Below are 16527 nucleotides of genomic sequence, written 5' to 3'. Positions count from 1 at the left end.
TTCATGTCATCACCATTGCTAACTGTTAAAATCTGAACGATATAAATAATGAATTAATATGTATGTGCAGATCTCTATTTTGCACAATATTTCTCACACTTTTTTTTTTTTTTTAATTAGAGTCTCGGCATTCTGAAGGCAAATAGAAATGATTCTTCCCCCTTCAGCCTGCCTTTGCTGTCACTGTGGTGAATTAGAAGCTCCGCTTTAGTCTCTGCAGTGATCACAGAGGAAAGAAGACTTGCTTGGATACATCAAAAAGAAGCATACTCACCAGCACGCATACTCCAGCTCACCTGCTACCCCTCAACAGATGTAGATGTGTTCTGGTTTCATCACCACTCCACTCCTCCCTGAGTTATGGTGAATTTCGTGGTCAAGTTTGTCCTTCCGTATGCAGAACCTCCAAAATTGCATTGTGCTAGGACATACGCTACCATGGCATAGGCCATAGGAGACCATCGTAGAGGTCTCACTGTAAAGGTACTCACAAGAAAGCAAAATCTGAGGAGGTTCACAGTACAGCTTTAGTTGGTGTTTCCCTTTGGAAAGCAAAACTTGAGTCTGGGGTAGAAATAAGCTCAGCTCTGTTTGCCTCAACAGAGCCAACGCCATTTACATTGGCAGTGAATCTGGCCCTAGCTCTGCGTGTTGGGAGGCATCTTGAAAAACAACCTGCATCAAGCTGTTCCTTCTTTCTTGTTTTTGAAAACTTCATTGGAATAAAAGTTTTTAACCCAAATTCCACTGTCAGTGGAAGAAGACAAGATCAGCAACAGTTCAATTTTCAGGCTTAGCTTAAAAATTATTTGGGGTACAGTGAAACCTGAAATAGGCCAAAATATTAATAACACCTAGGGCAAGATGTTTCAAAACATTTGGTGAACCTCAAGATACCGGGAAATGTCTGCTAAGTTTCCAAAGTCACAGAAGACAAGAGGTAGGGTGATTCTCTACAGCCATCTTACAACTGGAGATGCATTCAAAGGAATTCTGGCAATTTCTGATAAATATTAGATAAAAATGTCTTTAGTGTAGCATATCTGCCTATTTCTATCACTTGAAGATCTGGTTTGGTTAAGTCAAAAAATCAATTAATAGACCACCAAACGTGCAATTTTGAGAAATGCCATGAATTTGAACGCTTTCAATGGAAACTGACCATTAAGAAGTTAGATGCCTTTCCTCAAGGTAACACCTTGTTTAAATCAGATAATTTGCCCCTCCTGCTCCTGAAAAACATTTTGCTATTCATGCGGTGTGTCCTATTAGCAGAAAATAGAGAAAGTTCTGATGTATCATAACACGCATCTGAAATTCTAATTCTAATTAACAAGAAGTCATCTGTAGTTGTCCAACATCATATTATTAATTCACAAAGCAATAAAGGGATATATTTCAGACTGAATGAGAAGATAGGTACCGAATGAGGTCACACTATTTCACTATACATAATTTGTCATGATCTTTAACTATTTCAGACCTTTTCAAGTGAAGTAATACAATGCCTTATTACGAATATAATTTCTCACATATAAAAAGCAGTTGTACCAGTATGATTTATTCTCATGAACTTAAAACCCAATTTAGTACTAAATCTGTATAACCCAGTGTTGCTTAAGGAAATATATTTTTATTGTACGTAGACTTTTTGTACTCTGTATTTTTAAGCAAGAAAGGTAATTATAGAAACAGTATAATAAGATTTCTGACAGGATGATCAATATGTACATTCACTTATTTTAAAATTACATTCAGTAACGGGAAGAGTAGATTTGATAATTCATAGACAAAAGCACATCTCTGTTAAATTCTAATGAAGTTTACATTCCAAAAGTCTTCTGTCCCCCTAGACGTGAAGACTTTTCAAAATACATACTGATTGAGTGCAACTTTCTTCTTCCAGCTCCTTTCAAAATAATAATAATAATAATAATAACTTAATTCAAAAGTGTAGGGAAACCTTAAATCATTCATTCATTCATCCATTACCTTTCCAGCAGGAGAATGTGCAGCTATCAGAATTTTATACAATTAGTGCTCTGAGAGTCTTTTAAATGCAAACCTGTAAGAGGAAAGTAAAAACAAATCAAAGTTAATCATGACTGGCTGGAACAAAATGCTTAAATCAATATGACGACGGCTCATCTGCTCGTCATTTAGCCATTACCTGGGAGACGAGGACCTCCTGCTATGTCTGGGTTTTTTTTCTTTTTGATACAGATTTACCACCGCCTTGGTTCTGCAGACACATTGGAAGACAAAGTCATTCCAGACTCCCCCTGTCATTATACTGTTTACTCTCCCTGTCTTATTTATTCCTGTTTGTTCTTTATGTCGGACGCAGAGACAAGCGCGTACAAACATTGGGACATTCGAGAAGTTAAGTATAATGGCAGGGGAGGGCAAAAGCCATCATCTCACATGTACAGCATCCTGGAAAGAATGACAACATAGTACAGCATCGCTCCTGGCGGAGAGGACCTCTGTATAGAACGATTTCCTTTAAATTAAAATGAGGGGGAATGCTGCACAACTTTAAGGAGTATTTTGAAGTATTTTCTTTACCATGTACAGAAGCCAGGTTAAAGCATGTTTCTAGTACAAATGATAGAAATGCAGCTTGTGGGTTTTGATGGCAACACAATCCTGGATAGCAAAGGTCACCTGATCATAGCGATGATAAAGCAAAGTCTCTCATTCTGGTTCCCAAACTGGAGTACATGGGCATTTCCTTTGGGTGGAGATGACTGCAAAATGGGAGAAAATGCCCCCTCTGGAAGAAAAGGCTATGGTGCAATCTCAAAATAAATACACCTATTTGCACGGATGAACACTGGAGTAGTATGCATATCCAATGATATCCCTTTCTGAAACTGTTAAGAATGTAACATCTGCTACAACTCAGGCCGACCAGAAAGTTTATTTCATTATCAACAGCGTTAGCTGCACTCTTCTCAGACCTGAGTGTGTACGGTCTCCATCGCAGTTGCAGGAAGGCAAACTCTGAACTGAGCTGTTTCCATTGCCTCCTTCTCTCTTTTCCTTTCCCAGCAGGTTAAATGCGGAAAATGCTAAAAATCCATAGGGAGGGTGTACAAAATGAAGTGTAAATAGGTATGGAAAACCTATGAGAAAACTGTTATGGAAGGTGCCTGAATGGCAAAGTGCAAGGGGTGAAGAGAAGAAAATCGTGCTGGCATACAAAAGGCAAGAGAATAAGAAAGATGTGATACAATAGATAGCCGGCGTTCGCCTATCAACTGACTGGGAGCTCCCGGTCCTCCCACCTCCCCCTCAATATGTGCTTTTTTTTTTTTTTTTTTTTTTGTTACGATAAAGGACATTCATGATCAGTAACAATGTTATAATGATAGTAAATGCAGGATTTAAGGTATATAAAACCTCCAGCCAGCATTAGAAAGCCACCGAGGGGGAGTTACCTTGCACTAGGTTCTATTTAGTGATGGTTCCACTCTTTCACTCCCTGACTGCAAATCAGCATTTTTAGTGGACAATAGGCTCAGCAGTGGCCTTATGATTGCCTCTTTTCAAATGGAAATGGCTATCCTAACTCCTCTGCCAGGTTTTTCTTACTAGAGCACAAATTGCAGTTTACAAGGCTCTGAGGGGAAAAAAAATCTTAGCTGAATATCTTTTTTTTATTCGACAAACTGACATGTAAATTACCCTTTAAGTGCTCCACTCTAGGGCTCTGATCATCTCCTAATTGTCACAGTCAATTGTAGCCAACAGTCTCTTCAATCCCAAGCGCTTTGACAACAAGCATAAGGATCAAAGCAGAATCAGCTCCCTTCAATATCCTTCTGTTTAGGATGCTACAAAAAGCCTGAAAAAGAAAGGTGTAAGGGCATTGCTGAAGAAGGAACTGAGAGTAGAAAGTACTGCAGCAGTCATTTTCTTCTTCACTAATATTATATATCAGTATATGCTCTGTTATCCCATGTTCAGCACGAATACACAAACACCACAGAGAAGAAATACGGCATCAGAGTGCTCTGATATTTTACTACTTAAAAATGAATGCATAATGCATTTGCGTTGCCTCCTGCATGCCTGTCCCCCCTACCCCCGTCTCAACTTTCCTTTCTGCTCGGGGAAGGCACATATAACAGCGACCACTTTTTAAGAAAGCATTTTTTGTGCTTTCCCGAAGCAGTCCCACGTTGCCCTCCAGGACAGCTGGGATGCAAAGCACCCTCCCTGTTGGAAACCCATCCCACGTTGTGTTCACGAAGCTGCTGCGAGCAAGATGAGAGGCGAGATGTTTGCACAGCTCTGCTTTTGCTTTCTGAAGCGCCTGTAACCCAGGGTCAGGCAGAGGCTGGAGCAAACCCGCTCGTTCGGTTGGAATCCAACTCTAAGAACAGCCAGTTTCAGTCAAATCCAAAACGACTGGGAAGAAATACAAGAATAAAAAAAAAAAAAAAAAAGCAGCAGCTCTCAAAATCTGCCCAAGGAAAATGATTTGCTGTAATTCTGAGAGAAGATTCACCTCTTATTGTATTCCAGGCCACTTCAGATCAGCACAACAATGCGCTGCTTACATTTCTGTGCTGGCTGGCTGTATTTGATGATGTGAGCTTGCTCACTCCACAATACACTTTCATACCCTCGGTTCTCAAAGTAAGCCTTGTTGAAGTTGTGTTTCTGGGGAACAGCAGTAAGGCGGAGCTATTCTGAGTCATATTTTTACTGCTAAACTTTTACGTATTTGCTAACGTAGCAGTAACTCCCAGAGAGGGTACCAAATTCTCAGTCACACAGCTGCTGCAGAAGCAGGAGAAGACCAGCAGGATATCAGGGAAGCAAACCAGAATGTGCCAATCCACAGAGTGAAAGGGTTTCCAGACACATAACCTGAGCTAATGGATCCTTTGTAGCTCTCCAATTGCCTTCCTCCGGAACAGAAAGGATGCGATAGACTGCACTTTTTTCCCCTGGAGCTTCTGTATCTCCTACTCATGCAAGAGGGAGTTTCCATGAGAGAGAACCTAAAGGCCCAAAGTCAAAAACAATGAGGATTTGGAGGTGAAAACGTATTTGTTACTTCTTCAGAAAGTAACTCGCCTCTTAGAGCTATTTTCAAGAAGTCTCCATTTGCCATGTCTTCTTCCTCATTGCTGCTCAGTCCCACTTTCTTTGCACAAATTGAAGGTCTCTCTGTGTCACATGAGTTGACACACATCCATAGGCCTGCAGAAAGCCTCATGTTTATACGGCTTTGAGGTAGATCTCTCTAAACCATTGTTTACATCAAGCTCCCCAGACAGCTAAATTCTGAGGTGGCACAGGATTTACTGGAAAGTTTCCTTAATATTCACCATTACAAGGCAAACCCCATTATTTTCTAGGCAGGTTCTTCCAAGACACTGGGACACCTTCCAGATAATGTCTTCCCAATAACAGCAGATTGTTCTGTCGCTGTTTAATTCACTGGAATTTGTTTGGTGTATAAAGATATTTTCAACCTCCTCATTCAGTCACAAGAGCACCACGTGCCAAAAAAGAACTACACAATCACCTGGAAAGAGATTAACTTTTTTCTTTTTTTTTTTATTTCAATAACAATCTATTCTTATTTAAAGAACAAAAGTGTTTCCAAATAGGAAGAAGTTAGGTAGCACAGCCTGCACTGTTTTCTCATCTCACACAAAAACACATCTAAACACTTATTACATATAACTTCATTCTCAGCTTTGACTACAGAGTTGTTGCTGATATTCTGCAGACAGATGAGTAGCACAGTAGTCTTGGATATTTTCCTTGTTTCCAGCTGCTAAATCATAATAAAGAAGGTTAAAATAATACTCTGTTCCTATCAGAACTTTTCCATGGAGATAATTGCTGTAGTGTTTGCAAACCGTGGATTTCATTACCAGAAAGTAGTAGATGGGCCACATGACCACGAATGGGAGGAGATAAGTTCTCTGAGATGATTTTTCCTTAAAAAAAGACATACGCTATGGAAAAAGTCGGAATAATCCTGCCCTCCCAAAGAATACATACTTTTTTCCTACACAAGAATTGCACAGTACTGCAGACTTAGATGGACTAAGATATTTGTTGCATGTCACTGTTTCATGACCCCAAATGAACAACTGCCTTGTGTGACTGCAGCTAGGGGTAAGGTGCCAAAATATTGCTTATACAATGAAGCAACAGGCAAGAAAGTGCTGCTCCAGCCATGCCACATGGCAAAGCACAAAGCCCAGCACTGCCTCCCATGTAGAGCAGAAAGTCCTGGCGCTGCCCAGGAACTTCTCTGGAAGTGTCAAACCAAAAACAGAGCTCTGAATGCTGATCAGAAGCATCACTTACTGATACGATGCTGGTGCCCTTTACTAAGGACTATAACAGAACCCCCCAGTCTGGTTGTAAAGGAGCAGAATAATAGCATCCATTGTGTCACTGACATTTCTCTCAGAGGGGGTGGCTTTTCAGTAAGCAGTTTTTTCCTTATTTAGTTCTAAACCACAGTCATGGATTTTTGCAGCCCTTATTTTTGTTTCTGAAAAGCGAAAGGATGAAAGGTTACACTGGGGGAGTCTAGAAGTGACAGCCAAAGCACGTGCCCTGGTGTGATGCAACGTGGCCACACAACCGCTTCAGGACTATTGCGGGAGTACTGATATGGCTCCTAAATAACCAGTGATTAACCACTGTGTTCTCGTCATTAAATCCCTGTTCAGTTAGGTCTTTTGGCACTGAAGTAAGACTATTTCTCTCTGGGCTGCTTTGCAGGTATCCGCGCTGAGTTTACATATCGAGCCATTACTTCTACAAAGACCAAAGTTTTGCTAAGGCTCAGTTTAGGATTTGTTTTATGCAAATCACACGCTGGTTTTTAAGTTATTATTTCTAGAAGATACCCAGAGGCAGAGAGGGAGATGTGATCCCAGCTCCTTCTGTGCAAAGGCAGAGGTTCAAGCCACTGAAAGTTCACAGCAGCAATTGCAGGACTTGTGTGCTACAGCCAAATCTCATGCAACTGCTTGCTCCGGGGAGAGAAGGAGCTCTTTTGAGTGCCTTCGTAGCTCATTAGCACGGTTCCTACTGCAGCTAGCTCAACCACGCAGTTCCCACTCCAGCCACATCCTTCTAAGCCCAGGAAAAACACCACAATCCCCTTTTTCAGAGATGGGCACAGGGGTCGTTCTAACAGTGGGATCCAAGTCTATTAAAAGCTAATGAGAAGATACGTTGTCCAGTGAATCCACCAAAGTCATAAAACGTCCATTTCAGAGCCAGGGTCACAGCCCAGCTCCCACTCTGTACTCAGTCAGCTTGGCATCACAAAGACCTTCCTGCTCTTAACTTTCCCAAGCAACTAAACATATGCAGAGAGACATGCCTCGCTTCCAGACTCGAGTCCAACATACAGAACAAGGGTATTGACATAAGAACTCAGTTGTAAAGAAAACTTTAACCAATAACCAGGGAGTTGCACATTTAACCACACGAATGTTAAGAGGAATACTATTCAGTACATATCAGCTCAGACAGGATCTTTCTTCAGAAAAGTAGTTCCAATATAGGATTTTATGTATATGGCAACGGATGTAGTGAACACAAGTATTATTTTACAATAAGAGAATTCCTATGACTAAGCTGTAATTTTAATTGACATTAAGCAAGAAGAACCACAAGAACATGAGTGCCCGTTTCTCACAGCCTATCTTGCATGTAGCTACTTGGGGTTTGTATACCACCAGTTTAGAAACATACCTAATTGCTTACGGTCAACATCGCATCACTGCCAGATCACACATTAAACAGATAACCACTATTATTATAAAAGAAACTTCCTTGACCTCATATTTTGGTCTGGCTCCGAATTCCTGTACTTTACCAGTTTGGTTTGTTGCGTTATGCCAACCTTCTGCCTGTGCATGTCATTTTCTACTCCTGTAAGTGACCGGTGCAATGGAAAGCTTACTATAAAATGCATATTTAAGCACACGAATAGAATAAATTCAAGAAATATGATCACAGTTGCTCCTGCAATGTTTTTATAAACACAGTCTCTGCTTTTTTATTATAGTTAAGGTACAGTGTGTTATTTGGCAAGGAAATCTGACTTGAAAATGTAAAAGGTTCAGGCAACCACACATTTGGAAGTAGAAATCTTTCTTTAAAACACGGCTCTGGTTTTGAAACACAGCAAAATTTCTGGAAACTTCAGTTTCTCAAAGTCTGCCAGAACTGCAGTCACATGTAACATATTCTTGGGGCTTACATATAACGTTTCAAGTAATAAACAACATTTCATTTGGAGCCACATGGAAAAAAAAGGGGGAAAGCACTCATTGGAAGTCAAAGCTCTACGTTGGTATCAAAACAAAACATGCTTCTTACAATGAAAACTCAGAATAACGTTTATATTTTACTACTAATAAATTCAAGTTCTCTAATAATTGCAGTTAAAATCATACGTCAATTTTTTACAGCAATTAGGTAAATTATATTACAAAAGGAAGAAACCTTTGCATTCACTGAAGTGCATTCAGGTTCTCAGTAACGAAACAAAGAGATATTAGTCCTAATTCAGTAACAGAATGAGCTATATACCGTACAGAACTCTACGTTGCCAGCAGCCCTTCAGTGCTTTCTGTATAACTCATTTATCACACACTTTTTGTTCAGGAACAAGGCAGTATAAAGAAAAACAAAGGCTTTTTTTTTTTTTTTTTTTTTTTTTTTTTGCACACATGAAGTCTCATCATGCAAAATATTCACAGCTTAAATATATGCACAGTCATCTCTACTAGTCAGACGCCATTTCAGTCAGCGCATCAGAATACATATTAACAAAATGATATTGAGACACAGAAATAGCACACTGCAGCCAGCATTGAAGTATGGGCCGTAATGCCTACCTCACTAGGATCTGGTAGAGTTTAATTAATTAATGCTTGTGAAGCACTACGAGCTCCTCAGATCATCACTTCAATTCATTATCACCAACATTTGTTTTGCAGCCCACTTTCCCCCCTTAATTCAGCAGCAAATTTCCTTCAGAAAGTGTTGCATTCATAGAGTAATCAACAGCTGAAGCTGGTTGGAGTGATTTGGCTGAGTTGTACTTGCAGGGCTATGAAAAGGAACAGGACTCCTTCTTCCTTTCTCCTCCTTTGGTATGAGTCTAACGAGAGAGCAGAGCTCCATGATATAGAACCCTTCCCCTGAGAAGCTGCTCTGGGCCAAAGCTGTGTCAAAATACAGCAGAAAAGTTCCAGGTAAGGATATAACATCAAAGAACTAAATATCAATCTAGTAAACACTATTGCTTGTATTCGTGTTAATTAAAGATGGGTATGAGCTACAGAGTCCAGAGGGGGTATGGATACAGGCCTCTAGATCTTTCTTCATCTCTAATAATTACTAGAAATAGTTACTGGAAATTACTGGAAATAGTTGGAGAGAAAATAAGAGAATGAATCAAGAAAATCAATGGTAACTTCAAATACATGCACAGGATTTCATTCAAGGGTGAGACAAGATAAAATTAGTAGTCTGCATTAGAGATATGTATGTATATCTTGATCAAACTTCCATTCAGTGGCATCTTCCTTACAGGACTTCAAAATTGGAAGGCTAGAGAACTTAACAGAGAGGAGAGGAAAGATTATCTGGTGTAACTATACAGTTATTATAGACCTCTGGAGAAGAAACCAGATTAAGACAACAAAATTACTGGTGGAAGAAAAGTTGATAAAGAAAACTAGAATTTGATAATGGAGAAATTTAATTATTTGGGTATTGATTAGTGCGATAGCTATGTGGAAGCTAAAAGAGTTTGTTTGTAGTGGCAATGCTATTAGCCCACTGAGCAACTAGCGGCTGTGCTGAGTCCCATACTTGGAGATAAGGATGTGTACTGCTGTAAGATTAATTTTAATTATAAAATTTAACTTTAATTACATTTAATTTTAATATGATTTTGAAGTTAATGATAGAGAGTTCAAACTTCACTATGATAAAGATAGATCTTAAGGGATAAATCAATAGAAAACATTCTTATTAAGAAAAGCTTGGGAGAGTTACAAAGTAAATACTTGAGTCAAAAGAACAATTAAGGAAAGCTAATGATTGTAAGATTTCCTTCTTGAATCCATGTTAACAGTAAAAGAGTTTACACAGCCAGTGAGGAAAAAAAATGGTCAATAACAGACAATAGTGGAAATGTGGTTGTAGTGAACTGAAGAAAAGCAAATAAGCTTTGTGTTTTGTAGGTAATCTGGTTGGGAAGTTCTTCAAAGATGGGACCTCATCTTTCATACTTACAAGTAATAACTTCTCGTTCAGATATTTTTGTTCCTGGCATACCAAAGCATGGGCTTAGCAGTTTATAAATGGAATCGACCTCGTGCAGTCCCATGACCAGAAGACTCATCTCCAGTTCCATATATGTTATATTTAATCACTGTAATATAACCAGCATACCTGAGAGCAGGTACTTAAAATCCAGATCTCTCACAAGGTAAAGGAGCTCCAGTATGAGCAGTGGGCAGCCATTGCCAAAGCCTGGTAAATCTGAGGTCTTCATGTTTCCTTTTGACCAGTGTTAAAGCTGTTTTTCCCCGTTGGCTGGACACATGCTATCATCACCAAAAAATTACATCAAAACAAGCACCAGCAGTTGATGCTGGGCTTTGCACAGTGCTGGGGACTTCGCCTCTGCGATGGAAAGAATGGCTAACCTTGGCGGAGAGGAAGCTAGGGACATCCAGAGTTTTGAGCAGGGCAATAAGAGCTTGTGTTGTCCCCAAAAATCTTCCTGGCTCAAATGAATGTTGTTTTGGCATGCTTTTCCCTTGGCTAGTACAGAAGGCTTATCTCCTTTAGATCTGATTGCCATTTCATGGTTCCACCACAGACAAGAAGGGAAGAGCCTACTTCCTCTATGAAATGTTAGATTTCCAAAGAAAATAAGCATTAATCTAATATTAATGAAGTTTTAATTATATTTACCAGAAACTGCCAGATTCCTTTTTGCAAAGGGAAAGGCTACAGATCAACAAGTTAATTGATTAATTAACTTATTTATTAATTAACAGAACTGGAAAGAGTGTTAAATTTTGTAAAATAATGGAAAATTAAAGTTAAGTAATTACTAATCTGAAACAAAATAATGTATAGTACGTATAATAAAATTTATTAAGACATTAAGAATGATTTTATCAACTACAAATAAATTTCTTGAGCCAGAGATACAACAGAAATGTGGATTGAAATCTGTGGTAAATCAGAAGTGTTAAGAAGCATCTCAACAGTAATTCTGATCTCTTGGCACTGAAGTAAAGAAATTACGTTGCATAAGGGTTAACTCCCCAGCTCACATAAATCAAGTTAACACCATTTAAGTTAGCAAAATGTATTCAAAGTCAAATTCATTTACTCTAGCCAAAGATCTGTCCCTAACTGTATCCTTTGCATTTATACTGCATTAACTATTTTAACGTATTCATCTTTAAAGCCCAATATACTTCAATATAAACTCAATTTCATATACATATATGCACTTTTGTGTACATGGGCACATGCAGAGGAATACATACATATAAAATATTTTAAAATTGTAATATAAACAAATGAACATAACACAATTATAGCAACAAAGAATAGAGCAGGAATAATTTTACAGGATTTAATAAGGAAACATGCCGAAAATCCTAAGTTGAGCAGAGTCAAACAATGTGGATTTAGAGCAGGAAATCGTGCTCAAATAATTTGCTGGAGTTCTTCAAAGGTGTTGCTGCCAAGGTAGACAATGAAAATACTATAGGTGGTATACAGTGTGTCTATAAGGCATGCCCAGGCTTCCTTGTGAATGTTTGATAAGATCCTACACTGAAGATTACCAGCAAGGTACAGAGCCACTGCCTAAATGATAAACTTTAATGAACTGATAACAGTCTGAAAACAGTATTCACGGAATGACTTAGAGATTGGCAGTCAATACAGGATAGTGCTTTGGTCGGGTTAGGAGCTTGTCTTGTCTCTAATCTATGCAAAAACATTAAACCAGAATATCAAAGGTAACATAGCAAAATATGCTGGGGACATGAGGTACAGGGGAGTAGCAACAACCATCTAAATGCAAGATCCAGATCACCAACAAATGCAGCATCAGCACCATCAGGAACACGCTGCTGGGCTGTCGCACAGAGCTGATAGAGCAAAGTAAACAGGCTTTTCTGATGCAGTGGGAAATGTGAAAACATGCGCCAGATGGGGAGAGGCTTGACAGAAGTGGTGGAGGTATGCTATGCAAAGGGATGAGAGAGAGAGCAGGGAGGAATTCCAGAAAAAGGGAAAAGATAGAAGGTTTCAGACTTCTTTTTTTTTCTTTCTTTTTTTTTTTTTTATTGTCCCTTGAATTACAAAATTGAAAATTTAGAGATTTTAAAAAAATAAAAATAAAAATAGACGAAACAACTTCTGGAACGAAGGAAAACAACCAAATCAACAACAAAACCCATTTCTCTATGTCAATTTAATGAATAAGTACTTAGGTAAGGTGAGACTTTTATCCCAAAGATGGTGTTATCACAAGGGACAGATAACAAACGTAACTCTGTCTCCCTTGCTCCTGAGTCCCATGTGAGTTTGAAGCACTTCCAGTCCCTTTCTGCCCCCAGGGTGATACAGACCTGTCCTGAATAGCTCAGCCCTGCCAGGAGAAATGGGGACAGGAGAAAAGCTTCAGGGCACTACAGCTCAGGTCTGTGCTGGGTGACCTTACCAGCCCTCCTTTCACAAATACTAAAGGCTGTGTCTCCTAAATCCCATGTACAGGAGTCTCCTCAACTCACATTTTAGTGTGCACCTTGGAAATGGGGCTGGAACTGCTAATTCAGAACTGTATGAAGATGAAGACTTAATATCTTTATTATACATGTTTTTAATCAAATAATTTATCTATGATATTGTGTACTGTTTTTTCTCCATTTCCCCTCTCAGAACTGTTTCTTCACCTGCATGAAACCAGTAACTGTTTTTCTTCTGTTTCCAAGTTTCTCAGAGTTCCTTCTCCACCCAATGCTGCCATCTTAGTTCCTGAATGAAACCTCAGTGTTTCTCAACAGGGTGCAGAGTTTCTCCCACTAAACAATCTCTGCTAGCAGTGCTGGTTTTTTTCCAAGCCAAACCTTAAAGCAAACAAAAAAATTCCCATTTGTCATATAACCAAGTTGCTTTTTTGAACAACAGAGCATAGATATCAGAAACAATTGCTGGTGTCTTACTTTTATGGGATTTCAACATTTAGCAACAAACTTGAGTCCTTTCTTATCTCACACCCCAATAACCTCTTTTCCCTGTTTCCTCCACTTATGCTGCACCCAAAGTATTTTTCTTTCACCGATGTCTTGGTCTTTGATATTTTGAAACTGGGGGGTTTGCTTGTGACTCATCTCTTTCCCTGTCTTTCTGTTCATCCCTAACGACATTCTCCTTTGAGTTGCCTCAGAAGAAGGGAAAAAGCCAGTTTTTTTCAAATGTTGGCATTCTGAGGAAGCATCTGTATGCTAATTTGCTCTCAACTTTGCTAGCGGAATATTTAAAGGGAGATAGTTTTGAATAAATGAAGACTAGTTAGCAGTCAGAAGCCTTTGTAATGATACTGATTTCTTGGGAGCTTTTTTCCTCCTATCAGCCTTCAAAGCTCTTTTTTTGACTTCGGGAGATAGCCAAGTTAATACTTGGCTACTAAAATTCCTGCTCCACCTTAAGAATTGTTTGACAGATTGAGTACATCAATTTTGAATCAATGCCAATTCAGTATAAATAAAGTGTGATACGGACACTCCAGCGAAGGATAGCCTGAAAAATCAAAAGAGCTGTTATTGCATGAGGAACATGATAGATTTTCTCCAATAATTCCAATTTTGATCACCTTTTCCCGAGAAGGACTTCAGCGACTCAAATAGGAATAAGATATGAGGCAATGGTTGTTTCTGATTGTTACGGATAGTTGATACAAATTAAGGCTGAGCCTAATCCTTTCTAAAAAAACCTAAATACTAACGTTGTCATAATTAGGATGGAAAGTGAAGTAGGGGTTGTATCTGGTGGGTTTAAAAAAAATAAAAGCCAATTAAAAATGAAGGGTCTGGGAACAAATAGTAAATTCATGTAGAGCTATCCAGTTCACAGTGCAGTGGGCATTTAGTTAAATAAAAGCACCAAGTGAACTAGAGTATTAATTAACAGAAGAGATAGCCAGACATGTTTATAAAGGCAGACAGGGCTGGAGGATATATTGACAAGGCAGGGAGGTGTGTTGTAATAAACTTGATGGGGGACAGACTTGTTGGGCCAAGTGTCCTTTTCCCATCCAGGAATTCCTCATGTCCTCATTACCCTTTCACCTCTGGACAGCTGCAATATTAAAATCTGGCTCACGTCTTAAGGAAATTGAGTTTAATGTCCTTAATTTAGTCCCCAGTCCGCATATATCCATATCACAAAACAATCATAGAATTTGGCTCAACTGACAGCGTCTGCTCAGGAAAGAGGCCCATCTTGCAATGGCAGGGCTGTTGCAAGGGAAGTCTAAGACCTTGGAAAGCACGCAGAACTTGTATCTCTGTCGTGTCTGTGTGGTACATTCATACTTAAGAGAACCCCTTTAATTTTCATTCCTTTGTTTTTCTGGTAACCTTTGCATGTAACATTTTAATTGCTGAAGCAGTGTTCTATATCTATGCCAGCAGCCAACTTGGACAAACAAGTATGTGTCCTCATAGTGTTCTCTATTTCAATTCACCTCCAACACAGGGAGAAGCCTGTGAGCAAGTTATCTGTTGGATTCAGTATGGCTGCTCCTCCCCAAAGCATGGATGGAAGCTGCAGGGTTGGGTGCTGTATCCATTGATCTTATAGGTGAGAAGATTTTAGTAGTATGCTTTGGTCCTGGGCATTGAGGTGCACACTCCAACAGCTATACAATTTGGAGGCAGGTGCAGAGTAGTGTAGGTGGCAAAAGATAGAAGTGAAAAGGATAAAAATTATCCAAACTTTTTATTTTCTTGAGTTAATAAATCAAGATTAAGTTAATAATATTTCCAGACAGGCTTCCAAATTGAAAACTTCAGGATTTGATGGACAGGGATGTAAAAGGCACTTCTTCCTCTTCATCTGGAAAACATCAGAGTTACATGCTTTCTGACACCGTGGGTTTTTTCTTTATATCGTTCTGTAAGAAGACACTCATTATGCCAATGCTATGATTTTCTTTGCATCCATTTGCTTACCAGCCTAAGGAGCACAAAATAGTATGTAGACGCTTGACGAGTATTAGAAGAAATGTCAATGTACTGGGTGCATTTTGGAGTGGAAGGAAGAGTGTTAAGATGGAGAGTAAGTCTGTCAGCTTGAGGCAGAAGAAGCTGATTTGTAAATAACAAAATTGTAGGATTTATTCTTTTTGATGCGCTGCACTTTTATTAAAAGAAAATCCCCTGGAAACCTCTGTAAATGGCATGAAACGTATAATTAGACTTAGCTTTTCTCACTCTCTGCTTATTTAAATGCTCAATAACTTCAACAGCGATTCAGTAACAACTGATTTTATAGAAACATCTGACAATGAGAACAAATATTTGCAGTGGTTTCAGTCTCTGCTCTGTTTCTGCCTCCTCACCACCAGGCACGAGTGAGAGCTTGCCTTCACTGTATGCAAACTAGCACTGATTTTCCAATGCTCCCACCTCCAACTGCAGCTGCTTTCCAGAGTGAAATATCAGGGGTGACTTTTCACACTTGGACTCATGCTTCTTAAATGCTGCTGTCTGAATTCTGGATATGGACCTCACTGATAGCTACTCTCCTCTCAAAAACGAGTGCCACAAGCTTTGGCATAAGCGAGGACACTGCTGCCATGTACAGCTGGAGGGTGGGTGGTATGGATGAGCTATGAAACCGTCCAGGCTTGGCTGCCCTGAACCTCCCTATAAGCTCCCAAAGCCATCAAAGCGAGCTGCACATCAAATCATGGGACACCTCTCTGAGTTTGCTCTTACCCTTTGGGCATTAGTTTCCAAACCTGTTTATGTTCCTGAAAAATCTCAGATGGCTAGTGATTGTAGAAGGATACGCCATCATGATGAGTGCCACCAAGGCCATCCTTTCCAGGTTGCATGGTGCCCAATTGTTACAATCCCCCATTTCTTCCCATTATCTCAGCATTTGCTGGAGCATGTGATGTGCCTGTTCCCATCTCTGCTGCCTCCAGTATAATCAGTTGGCCATATCATATGCAAAAATTAAGGTCAAACAATGAATAACACTGAATAGGAACCATGTTGGATCCATGAAAGTATCTTTGCTTGGTGGGATATGGCTCACTCAAATTATGGCACAAAGACTGTTGTCACAATTCCTCACAGGAGCCATGGATGTTAGCACTCACAGCAACCCAACTGAGCTGCTGAATTCATTCTGGAGGTCATTTTGCTTTCTCCCTCACATAAAATCTGGAAACAGCCACCCATAAATTCC

This window comes from Meleagris gallopavo, chromosome 7 (assembly GCF_905368555.1).
Source record: "Meleagris gallopavo chromosome 7, MGAL_WU_HG_1.1, whole genome shotgun sequence".
Lineage (NCBI taxonomy): Eukaryota > Metazoa > Chordata > Aves > Galliformes > Phasianidae > Meleagris > Meleagris gallopavo.
Note: the sequence above shows the minus strand (reverse complement) of the source record.